Raw genomic sequence first — 13,442 nt, 5'->3', positions numbered from 1 at the left:
GGCGGGGGGCAGGGCTCCCTGCTCAGAGCTGCCCCCATCTCCGTGCCTTGCCTGCTCCCCCCTGGGGAGGGGGACATGCAGCCTGGCAGAGCCCCCAGGGGATGCCCACTCAGTCCCCGAGCTCTGCCTGATCCACTTGGTTTGCCCAAATCAAGGTGACACCTTCTTTCCCAAAGGTTTTGGAAAACATCTGGCCAAAATTGTCTCCGGGAGGGGCGCGACCTGGGAGGGGGGGACAGAGTGGTGGCTGCAGCGCAGAGGGGTTGGGCCAGCATAACCCTCCGGCTGCGGTGGTGGGGCGAAGGGGAGGTGGGAACGCTCTTTTCTTTGAGTTAAAGGAGTTTTTGAGTTTTTCTGGCTGCTTTCAAATTGCTGCCCTGGGTTTGCCAGAGGGAAAACGAGGGATCCCCAGGGGAAGGCAGGGGGTGGAGAACCCGTGGCCGTGGGAGGTTGAAATCATTTGGTCCGGGCCTGTTTGCAGTGCAGAGAGATTTGTGGGTCTGCTGTTGGGGACAAGAAATATGGCCCCTATAACTGGAGGCTAGAGTGAGAGTCAGGGCTGAACTAGAGCTCGCGCTCTCGATGGAGATGGGAGCAGCCCTGCGAGGTGTTGTGGGGGGATGCTGTGGCTCTGCGTGGTCTGAAGCACCGGCACAGGCACTGCCACCCTTCGCTGTGTCCTGCAGGAGGTACCAGCCAGTGGTCTCCTCCCTTTCCTGCACAAACACCCATTTCCAAGGCACACTGGGCACCCAGTGTCGAGCCCGAGTCACACAGCCATCCCCAGTGTGTCTGGAGAGAAGCAAAGGTCCCAAGTTCCCTGGGGAAGAGCCCTTTTGCTCCGGTTCTTCTTTTTCCCATTAATCTCTATAAAAGCGCCAAGCTCCACCCTACCTTCCTTTGGCACTGATTTCCCAGCGAGCTCCATCCCTGGAGCGCCTGCCTCTCCCCTCTCCGTTAAGGGAGCCCGGATCCACTGGGAACAGATGCAAACAGCTGAACGCTACCCTTGGAGACTGCTGTGTAAAGCCGGATGCTTTGACCCATGCTGAAAGGGCTACAGGATTTCAGTAACTCAGGAGCTGAGTATAAATTATGCTTTTAAATCAGAGAAGCCTTGCATCCGTGCCAAGGCATATTTTGGATGCTGGGAAGCGTCCTTGCTGCACCTCGGTGGCATTTGGTACCAAACTTCAGCTTCGTGGCTGGCTTGGCTTAGACCAGAGATGTATTTGCACAGATTTTGCTTTTGATGGTTTGTTTTTCACTGGCGGTCAAGGTGTTGGTGGGTAAACATTAGTGCTCATTAGCAACGGTAGTTTGCTTTTGGGGGAGATAAATCCTTGCTGGAAAACACATTTTTTTTTTCTATATGAAGCCAGTCATCCTCCATTGCAGGGGTGTTCTCATAGGGTTCTCTGAGTCAAGCCAGGGCAGAGAGGGGGTCATCTAGAAGAGCTCTACCAAGATCCAAACAATATCAAAGGTCAGGAAAGCCTCGGTGAGGGTCCAGCAGCACCCTCTCCCAAGAAAATAGTACGTCAGCAGGGACTCAACCGTGCCCATCGATACCGGTGCTACATCTGCTGGGCTAAGCGCCCCAGCCTCCCTCCATCCTCGCTGAGGTCTGCTCTGCATCCTCGGGCTGCGGCAGGCGGCAGCTCAGGGGGGTGAATGTGGTACCCGTATGTCTCATGTAACCCCCTTGACACCCGTGGAGCTCCTCTGGCTTTACGTCTGTGTATCCGAGAGGAAAATCCAGCTCCCTATCTCAGCGCGAATGTAAATTTGTGCTAAGTGCGATGTACCCTTCCCGGGAGGGTTCTGAGGTGGAGGTTAGTGAGGGAGAGGAAGGAGCAGGTCTGTCCCCATGGGTTTTTCTTGCTGTTGGCATTTGGGGGGACGAGGTGCGGCAAGCGGGTGAGGAGGGGTCGGCAGGAGGGCTCATGGCTTTCCTCTGACCTCTGGCTTTAGCACGGATCAAACGGGAGCAGGCGGCGGAGGGAGGGAGGTTGGCAGGCGCAGCGCCGGAGCAGCTCGCTCTGGAAACACCGCATCATTTATAATGTTACCAAGCTTGCAAAGTACCTCATTTTTCAATTGCCGTTGGTTGCTTGATAGTTTTTCTCACTGTCGAGACAATCTTTTTAATGTTTTCGTTTCTTTCACCCCCTCCCCTTCCTCCAAATATTTGCGGTGGAGGTTCGTGGGCAGTTCAAGTCCAGGCAAGATATATATAGCTTCTGGCAGCCCCTGCTGGCTGGTGGCTCTTGTGAGCCTCGTCTGAGCGGGTGGCCTGAGACCTGCTCTTGCAGGACCATGTACGAGGGGGTGCTGACACCAGTGACTCCCAGTTCTTGTGGCTCTTGTTCAGTCACAGCTGCCGGGAATGGACAGACAGACAGACGTCACCCACCTCAGGTCTGGAGGAGGCCCATGGAGAGCAGGGTGACAGGATGGCTCTCACGATGCTTTACCCCGATCCCCGTGCTGGGGTGTTGTGAGCTGCTGGGGCTCTGCCCTGAGCCCCGCGATGGCTTCGCTGGCCCTGGTGAGACAAGCTGGGGCTCAGTCACTGCAGATTCCCAGCCTGGATGGCTACAACAAATGGGGATGGGGAGGATTTGGGGGGAGCACAGAGGCCGCTGCTGGCAGCGATACCATCTGTGGTTTTGCCCATGCGGGAACCAGTCTTGGCTCTCCTGGTTACAGGTACCTCTCCCTAAACAGGCATGTTTGGGTTCTGGCAGAGAGCAAGGGTGTGCATACATGGAGGAGCCCCTTGGCTGCCCTTGCCATGCCCACCCAGCACGGGAGAGCAAACTTCAGCCCCCCAGGGTGAGCCCAGCACAGCCCCTCGCCAGTGGTGTGGCCCTTCACGTTCATACCCATGCCAGCAGCTCTTTTACGAGAGTATCTGATCCTTCACTGGGGCAACAACCTCCAGAGGACAGCAGGAGGGCAAAAGATGGCATTGGACCCTCTTTCCCCTTGCCCCGGTGAAAGATGTCTAAAGAGGAGAGGAGCCGCAGCATCCAGCAGCCGCGGTGCTCACAGCTCCCGGAGTATTATTTCCTGAGCAAAAGCCACTGGTCCACGCTTGTGAGGGCGGACTCTCACCCCCACGTGCTGGCAGCGAGGGCTGTCTCTCCGTCCCCATGCAGATTCCGAGATTGCAGCCAAATAGTGGGATTAGGCTCGGGATGCGGTCATTGGAGCTGTTGCAAACGGAGGTGCTGAGCCCCTGGTGGGGTGCAAAAGCCTTACCTGGGCAGGGAGGTTCCCATGGCCGAGATGCTGCAGCCCTGCCACGTTGGGGAGCAATGTAGGAATGCATCTGCAAAGGGCACAGAGCAGTAAATCCTGTCTTTGGAGGCAGGTAAGCAGGACATCGGCTGCAGGACGGTGGTGGCACAGCTCCCCAGAGCTGGTCCTCTTCAGAGCATCGCCCTCTAATGCCATAGAAACAGTCCAGGAAAAATGTATTTCTGATCAGTTGCCTCTTGCCTGAGCAATTTTTGGGCACATGTAAGGATTATAAATAGGAGACTAGAGGTTGAACATGGACAAATGTGAATTCAGTAGGCTCAGAGTGATTTTAATGGATAATTATAGGTTCTCAATCTGCAGTATTTATACAACCTTTCCAGTTAAAAAAACACAGTTTCCATGCAGAATATATTCTGGAGGATTTGTTTGACCTTCAGCACCATTTTTATCTGCAGGATATAATTACAGTGAAGCTAGAAATATTAGGCATTTGAAAAGGACTATGTATCTACTCTTCACTGGCTGCCTCCCCTCTAACAGGGGAACGTAACCGCGCAGGAGTGGGGAAGCTCGCAGCACGATCCTGTTTGGCTTGAAAGCGCTGGGGCTGTGATTCGGGGAAGCACACACCATCAGGACAGGGCTGGCACGTGTGCTTGGGCTCCTTGAGGGCTGGAAAACTAAAGCCTGTGCTTGAGCCACTGCCTGCACCCTGTCCTGACCCCCTCTGTCCAGTGGAGTCCCATAGCAGGGACAGGCAGAAGCAAAATGGCTTTATGCTCTGTGTAACTGCCTGATGATCAGGGCGCGTCTGGCCTAGGAATAATTCCCAAGAAACACAGATTTTCTTATTTCCCCCCCCCCTTTTTTTAGGAGTAATTGTTTTTTAATTCTCTTCAAATAAGGGGATCATCTAACATCCCCCTCCCATCTCTTTTTTAAACTTCATACTTCAAATCCAGTGGCAGGAGTGAAATGAGTATCTTTGGGCAGGGCAAAGGATGTTCATATGGAAAAGGGCTTGCTTCAGGCTCACAGCAGCTTCACCCTGGCATAGCTGCGTTGGTCCCAGCGGTCTTACTTCTGGTCAGCGCTGGCAGATGGAGCCACGTCCTCTTTGGCTGTTTGCAGATGCTTGGCGTTCCCGTAAGGAAAAGACTGGAAAGGCACCGCTTCTCATTAGAAGCAAACTCCAAGCCTTGAGACTTCTGGTCAAGTCTGAGTGCCAGCGACTTCTGTGTCTATTTACACCATATGGATTTTAACTCACGTCTTGATGACGCAGCTCTCGCTACTGGAGAAAACTGGGTAGGTCTGCAGTGATTTATCGGTCACACTCCCATGGCAAAACAAGCAGCTCCTTTTACTGTTGGCAGTTTTAGGTCCTTATGCCACAAAACCGAGAGTGTGTGTTTAGGGAGCGTCACCTGCGCTGGCCCCCACGTAGCAGCAGACACATGCGCCGCTGTTTGCAGCGCTGACTCTTGCAGGGAAGAGATGAGAGAGGCTGGGGCACCACTTAGGATGCCCTGGGGATGTGGGTCCCACAGGGCTGCAGCTGGGCAAGCGGAGCAGAGCACCTTGGGGCCCCGACGGGACCTTTGGCTTTGCTTTCCAGACTTAACAGGAGTTTTGCCGTGAGCTTTGGCTTGATGTGCTTGTCTGTAATAGGAGCATCTACAGTTATTCACATCAAAACCCACATGACATATGTTGATGTGACAGATATGTCATAAATACCAGGCCATTGACCAGCTCATGCTCACGTTGGAGTGAACCTGGTGGGAAATGTCATGTTTTCCTGCCGAGCGTGTAGCGCATCCTGAAATACAGGTGCCACCTCTTTTGTCTGCGTTGGGGCAGCACGGCTATGCGTCAGGGAGAAATGAACCTGTGTGGGGCAATGGCAATGAGAGTCTGGGTATTGCACAAGGGTTGTCACCCGAAACAAGGCTGTACCATTGGATTTGAAAGATGGCCAGACAGAATGGCTACCACATGGACCTTGGTTGGGGAGTTCCACCAGGTTGCTTGCTGTGTCCCCTGTCCTGGGTGACACTGGAGTTGTGGTGTGAATTTTTCACTCTTCACAACACCCTCTGGGGAGGTGAGTGGGCAGGAAAACTCACGTGGGCAAAACCAAGCTCTGGTCTTTGATAGTGGTGTCACCATGACCAGCAGATGGAGAGACCGTGTGTGTCCTGGGGCATCAGAGCAGTTTCCCCAGCATTGGGGATCCCTTTACAGCTATGTGGGGTCCAAATGGGGATGCTGGGTGGCAGGAACAGAATATAGCGGGATGGTCACTGCTGGGAGTGTGTCCTCCATGAAAACGCATTGGGGAGGGGTGTTGGGAAGTACCTGTCCCATGGATGGGGTGTTGCTGATGGTCAGGAGCCTGCGGCCTCGTGTGGCGGGGGCAGAGTTTTTCTGCCTTTCCTGTCTTTGAATTAATGGCTGGTAAAAGAGCAAGATGTTCCACCAGGCTGGTGTATGTGACACCTTGAATTTTGTCATAAGCTGGTTTATGTCTTGCATGGTAAAACCAGCTGCATTCAGTCTTTTAAGGCTCTTTATTCCTAGTACAGCATGTTGCGAGGTACACAGAGATGCAAAGATGTCTCTGTAAATCAGTTATGCCCTGTCGGCAAGCATTCTGGACCTTTGAAAAATGACCAAAATTTGGAACTGCTGCTGGTGTAACCCACTGGCCAAGGACCCCACCCTCCATCTCAAAGGACATTTTGCAGCCTTGCACCTCAAGAAGGTGTAGCCCATGCGGCTGCTTTTTCCTTTTACTGGCACCAGCATCCGAGCAGCCTCCTGAATTTACTGTGTTGGAGAGGAGCCTGATTTGCGGGGTGGTGGGAAGGAACGCACCGGCAGGCTGGCTGATGCACCATGTGTAACTTTTGGCTGAGCCGGACGAGGGTAGGAAGCGTTGGGCAGCAGAGCGCTTTCATGGAGATAAATATTGAAAAAATCTTAAACCGAAGCTTGATCCATTCTCAGAAATGGCTGAAAACAAAACCTGGCCATTTTTCGGTGGTTTTTCAGCAGGTTTTGCTCTTCGTTTTCCTGCCATCGCCAGCTGGTAGTTCATTCGTACATTTTGTGAGCTCAGTTTTCTGCTTTGATCCTTGTGCTCATACTTTGAGTTTTTAGGATGGGGACCATGGAGACTTGTTGTGGTGTTCGGTGGGCTGGGGGGAAAGCAAGGAAGGAAAGGCTGAATCTCAGCAGCAGGAGGCCGGGGCACAGTCTGTGCCCTCAAGCAGGGGATGGTGAGGGGACGGGTCTGCCTGGGTTGAAGCCGGTGGGAGGAGAGGACCTGCTCAAGATGGGTCACATGCTCAAGCGCTTTTCTGATGGAAGATGGGAGTGTTTGGGTCTCCTTTCCCCTCTGCTTTGCTGTGGTGCCCACCTATGCTGGTGCCACCCAGGTCTCCACCACCAGAGGAATGAGACCCAGAGGCTGGGGTCAAGCCTGGCCTCCCTGGGAGCAGTGGTGTTGGCTTTGGTCCCAGTTTTGGGGGAGATGGTAGTGTTTCCCATGGTGTTTCATTCATTTCCTCCATCCTGCCTTGGTGAAGAGGAGGGGAGCAGGAGGGCAAAAAAAAGAGGCAAAGTTTGCTCCCAAGCTGGTCATCCCAGTGAGCTGTGTGCCGGGAACTGCTGAGCACCAAGGGACTCACAGGAGCTCAGCTGTCAGTAGCAGAGCATGAAATAACACCCACAGGCCAGGAAAGGGATGGTTGCACATGGAGGGGCCAGACTTTAGTCCTCAAAAAAGTGCCAAAGTTAAGTGGTCATGTAGGTGGTGATCAGCTGGGGATGGGGCATTTTGTAAGGGCAGCTCATCCCCTCCTTGGCCAGGGAGGGGGGTGATGGCTCTGATTACATTCATCCCATGTACTGCGCGTAATTAACCTTTTAAATAATGCTGAAAAGGAAGGGTCTGAGTTTCTGAGGTGCTCAACATCCAGTGCTCCCAGGTGCTTCAGTTGAGGCCACATTTGTGCAGTGCCTTTGCAAATCAAGCTCTTAAAACCTGAGGAGTAGTGAGGGGCTCTGCCCACCTGGAGTCTCCAGCTCCATCTTGCGCTGAGGCTCTTCCCTGGAAAAGCTGGTGGAGATGCTGCTCTGCTCTTGGTGCTCCCCGCTTTAGATGAAGGCAGGAGCCACATCAGCCCTGCTTCTTGATCCAGTTTGCTAAGTCACTACATATCCCATCACCGTGTGCTCTGTTTCTGAAGTCAAGTCAACACTATCTGGAGCTCCTTTGACAAAATGAGCCTCTCTGCTGGTCAGTCGTGGTTTTATTTATATGTTCTTTTCTTTGATTAGAAAGGAAAATATCAAAAAAATGAAAAAGGACTTGCGTTTCCAATAGCAGTATCTCTAGTAGTTATAATTTTTGAAGCAATACTTGTATCCCTGTGTGTGCCTCTAAACTATCCATGTATTTGTTCAGCTTTTTCAGGTCTGAGTGTGTGAAATATCTCTAAAGAAGATAGCTCTGTAAGTGATGGTGTAAATGCATTGTTTGTATGTATTCTAAAGTTTAAATAGATTGTACATATGGGATTGTAAATGAACTGTAAACAGCAATCTATATTTTCTTGAATATATTATATAGCAGTATATATTTGTTAAATAAGTATTCTTGTATACTCTTCAGTAACCTTTTTAATATTTTGTACAGATAAGTTTATTAAATATTTTATTGATAAATAGATCTCTGCAAGATTTTTTTTCTTTTGAAGATTTGCACCTGTGTCCTGAAACCAGATGTCTCATTTCAGAGCAGCCTTCATAAGTCACCTTTACTTCCTGGGCTAGCTAAGATGTTAAAACCAAAAATGAAAAAGCCAAATGAAAACTGACTGCCTTGGCAACCTTGGGTATTTTCCAAGAAAAAAAGTCACAGAACAGTGAGCGTTTGCAATGGATTTATCCATCCCTTTTCTTCTGTGTGTTTCTGAATACAATTCACCTGCCTTGACTAGTGGCTACCCAGCTCTTGCCAGCCAAACAGGATTCTCTCCATTGACTTGAATAGAAAGATGTAGAGGATCGGAAACATTGACTTGAGGGGGTAAATATGAGAGCTGGAAGAATGTCCACATCATGCTTGTGATCACCCAAAGCTGGCCTGATGGGTTTGACTTGAGCACAGGACTCTGCCCCTGCAGGTGCCCGGCTCCCTGTGGTCCCTGCAGAGGGAGCCCAAGGCAGCAGCCTTCTGGAGGGGTGAGGGAGGAACCCGATTTGGTTAGGTCTGGTGAAAACATCCCCTTAGGAAACTGAGGAAGAAATCAGAATTTCAAAATTTGGGGAAAAAAAAACCCCTCAACCCAACCTCTTGCATGTCTAGTAGCTGAACTTTAAAAGTTATGGGACATCCAGAAAGCAGGGAATCTGTAACGTTAGCTTAATCCACCACGTTAGGTTAATGGCATGCACGTTCAGGCACGGGCTGTCAAAGAGCTGTATGACCTTCTCATCTGCTTTCACTAGGACATTACAGCAGCAAATCCAGAAGTTCCAGGGAGAGTGAGTTGCTTTAGTATGTGCTCCTGCAAGGGGCATCACCAGAGTGCCTTGGACACAGCGAGTGAAGGTAATAGGGTTATGACTGCCTCCGCCTACAGTGCTGTGAACAGGCAGGTGTGGAGTAAGGCACATTTGGAAGCATGGAAAAAGTCTTCAAGGCATCAGGTATGCATTTCAGTCATAGCAGAGCAACCTCAGTTTTCAAGCCCCAGGAGAAACACATGGAGAACTGACAAGAGAGGTTTGCCTGAAGGACTTAAAAGTTAATTTTTACAAGCCTGGTGTTTTCTGGGCTGTCCCTTCATCTTAAGCACACCCACAAACACATGGCTCAGCTGGAGTGAGGCATGGTGATTTCTATTCCCAGTGGCACATGGAGTGACCGGCCAAGCACGAGCCACCTTTCGGGCAGTATCCTGCATCCTCACGTGCTCATTTACGGTCATGTTGGCTGAGGGGGTCTTTGGCATGACTTCTCCAGCTAGGCAAGGAGACAGGAGGGCATTTGCCCCCATGCCCCCTGCTCACTCTACGTGCAATTTTACAGGAAACTGTTATCTTAACAAGTTATTTTCAACAAAACATTGAAGGGTGAGAGCAGATGGTTATTCACAGGGATCCCATCATGTCTTCACTGAAATCAATGGGGGTGGTAGGTTTGTGTCCGGTGGAGACAGGAGTCCATAGCGCTAACACAGCACTTCAGACTACTCACGTGATTTACAACAAAAACTAGGTAATCCTCATATGTATTCTGAAAGCCAAGCATTGTCATGGTTCATTTATATTTGAGCAAAATCAGAGGCACAGCAAAGACAGGTGAGATGCCCCAGATCACACGCTGATACAGTGGAAGAAATGCAGAGCATTGCTAAAATGGAACACAGTCTGACTTGGGCACCTAGTCACTTAACTCTAAAGCAAATGCCTAGGGCCCTTAGGTAGTAAAAAAAATAGTTGGTGCCTGCCAGGACCTCCAGAGGAAGATCTGGTACCCCTACATTTAGATATCAACATTAGACCAGACAGGGAATTTAGGCACCTAGTTTGGGAGCACTGCTTTATGAACTGGGGGCAAAGTAGATGAGTCAGCTTGACTTTGCTTGGAGCACCAGTTTTCCTCAGCACTGAATCCAAAGTCCAGTGAAATTAGTTTTAATGTCTATATTCAGTAGATTTTTTGGATGAAGCTCTAGCATCTGCTTGAGACTTAACCTGAAGCCTCTCATGTACAGTTCTCTGTAATGCAGGCCAATTCAGAAGATGCCTGGGGAGATCACTGGGACATGTGTTTGCTGTGAGGCTCAACTGCGGTCCCAAAGTATTCTAGTACGAGAACTTCACCTTATTTTCAATAACTGAGATGATGCAGGCATGTCTTCATTACTATGAAAACTCAGTTCCTCATTATCACAAAGTGCTGATTTCATAGGAATCCAGCTGTGTTGGATTGTCCTATATTGGTGCAAACTAGTAGGGGTGCGAGGGTAAAAGGGAACTCCTGCCTTAAACATAGCATTTTTGTACTGAAACTCTTTGTTCATGTCATGTCACCTCTGTGGCCCTAAGTCCCAGTCAATCAATCACTTGCATCTCCCTAAGCCTGTGTGCAATCCTGTTGATGTTCTTGAGGCTGTACTGGGGCTGTAATTGGTTATACACCCCAGTTCACTCTGGATGCTTAAAATCCTGGTTTTGGGGTTTTTTTGGGTTTTTTTGTGGGTTCCTTCCTAAAAACCACTGGTGAGTTGCAGTACCCCCTGCATGATGAGAGCAGATGATCTTAATGCTTGAAAAACATTTATATTCTATGAATGGGATTCCTGTTTCTAACAAGTTAGATTGGAACAGCTGGTTCCTTATCAAACTTTAAGGGTGCCTGTTAGGGAAAAGGAGTAGCTGAGTCCTGACACTGAAACAGCCTGTTCTTCCCCAGTTTCATGCCATCTCATCTTGATACAGAAGGATTTCTCTTAATTTATGAAGCACAGTGTATTTTAGAGCTTGGGGGCTTTAAGGTGAGTTTGTTGAAAATGTTCCTAAACTGGGAGAGTGGGGGGCACCCCCCGCTGCCTCCTTCATTGTGAATTGCTTCAAATAGGGTGGCCAAAAATCTCCTTCGAGCATCTGACTGGCAGGCGCTGCAGTCAGATACAGAGTGAGCCAGATGTTTTAGACAACATTCTGCAATTTGTTAGCCACTGCAAACTACTTTCCACAACACAATTACTTTCTTGCAGGCACGTTCCTGCAAGAGGTGGAATGGAAAAAACTAGTCCATTTACTATCAGCTTAAGCCCTTGAAAACAGTCTTTAATTAAATCTCTTGTGCCGGTCCCATCTGAGAATCACAGAACGGCAAGGGTTGGAAGGGACCTCAGGAGATCATCCGGTCCAACCCCCCTGCTAAAGCAGGCTCACCCAGAGCAGGGTGCACAGGACATCAGCCAGCTGGGTTTTGAGTATCTCCAGAGAAGGAGACTCCACAACCCCCCTGGGCAGCCTGTGCCAGGGCTCTGTCACCCTCAGAGTAAAGAAGTTCTTCCTCATATTCAACTGAAACCTCTTATGTTTCAGTTTGTACCCATTGCCCCTTGTCCTGTCGCTGGGCACCACTGCAAAGAATCTGGCTCCGTCCTCGTGACTTCCACCCTTAAGATATTTGTATGTGTTGATGAGGGCCCCTCTCAGTTTTCTCTTATTCAGGCTGAACAAGCCCAACTCTTTCAGCCTTTCCTCGTAGGAGAGATGCTCCAGTCCCCTCATCATGCGTGTTAGCCCGTTTCGTAACTTCTGCACGATGCTACTGAGAGCAACGATCGCTTCTGGCAGCGGGCTTGTGCTGTGACTGCTCTATCTGCTGCTTGTACTCAAACCCCATCAGCTGTTCCAGAAATATATGCTGGTTTAATGGTTCCCAGTCATTCATGAATGCTCTCTGGATTCTTATTTTGTAAACATGCCAAGAAAGAGAAGACTTGCCTGCAAGCAAAGAGCCTCAGAAACTCAGTGCAGTCGGGAGCCTGAGCATGGCCTGTGACACAGAGTAAAACAAGTCTCTTGGGTCTAGCAAGTTTATCCAAACCCAGGAATAGTTTGAGCAACTTTATTAATGATAACATTGAACATCTTGTTTAAAGTCTTTGCTGGCAATTAGCTAGACCAAAGAAAGGGACAGGGAGTGGATGCACATATAAACCCATTTTCTGTAAAATAAATACGTAAATGACCTCAACTGCAGAGAAGAGATTATGTTGTGGCTCATGTATGCATCTGTCTCCTGTGAGTCAAGAAACTGGCGTTTAGCTTGGAGTCCAACTCCAAATTCTTTGCTATAAACACTGGGCAAGCCCTTATCAAGCTTCCCGAAGGGACAAACCTCACTAATCCACACACTTGAGAGCTCATTCAAAGCGGCGAACACGGCGCTGGAGGGAGCAACGGGAAACACTGACTGAGGACTTTGGAGTGGCTCTGGATAAAAATGCCTACATGAGTCAGGTGCCTCCCACCCACTGATTTTCCCTGCACTTTGCAGATGCCTATATTGCATGTGAAATTTGGGGTCTGGCTAGTATTTTTGTAAATTTTGTATGCATGAAGCAATGAAGAAGGTGAACTAAGACTAAAGTTATCAAAATAAAGAATCAAGTTACGTTTTACCATAAATGTCTTTATTTTTGTTATTGGAGTTGTGTACTTTTTCATAAAAGTATCGATCTAGCAAAACACTTGAACATGAGTCGAAGTCATTGAAGCCAGCAGGGTCACTCGTGTGGTGAGGATTAAGCACAAATGTGAATGGCAGAGATTAGGTGCTACCGCATACAGTCAATTCACTTGTGATAGGCTTCCCAAGAATTCTAAAATAGTCTAAAACAGGCAAGACCACATGGTATTTTCATGGTAAGTTGGCACGTTTGGACCATAAGCACTTTTGACACTCTTTGCCTGGGGTCATGGTGACCACCACGGGCTTCAGAGGAGCTGGATCCTCAGTGTGTGAGATCTGCTCCTCCTAGGAAATACAGCTCTGAAAAACAGACTCATGCTTTTTTGCAATTAATAGAGTAGCAAATTTTTAGATCTTAGCCTTACAGTAACAGCTTCTAGGAGGAAGGTAGCAATTGAATCAACATGGTTTTGATAATCTTAGAGAAAATTCATTTAAGAAAATCGTAAGGCATTATCCTGCAGTAGATCTGGCCATCACTGACCAGATCTAATCTCAGTTTAGGTCTTAATGCAGTCAGTAGGATTTATCATAATGGATTAACATTTGTATAAAAGGCATACACAAGTCAAGTACAAGTATTGCTAAATTAATTCCTCATACAAAGTATACGAATAATGCACTGTAAACGACTGCTTCTCATAGGTGCTTCAGTTTCCAGGCTTTAATAGTTGCTTGTCATCTTTGGTAAATGCAATATTTTTTCTGTCCTCAGGAGATCCACTACAACAGCTGATCTTTTACAAACCGAGTCCTTCCGTATACTTTGAAGAACAAATGTTTCGTTCAACCAGATCAACGTGTAAACCAAAACAACCGCGTGAACAGTATTTTTTATGCTGCTAACATACAAACGTGCATATGTATGTATATATATATACAC

Source organism: Egretta garzetta, unplaced genomic scaffold (assembly GCF_000687185.1).
Source record: "Egretta garzetta isolate BGI_Z169 unplaced genomic scaffold, ASM68718v1 scaffold87, whole genome shotgun sequence".
NCBI lineage: Eukaryota > Metazoa > Chordata > Aves > Pelecaniformes > Ardeidae > Egretta > Egretta garzetta.
The sequence above is the reverse complement of the archived record's forward strand: the minus strand, read 5'-3'. Positions refer to the sequence as shown.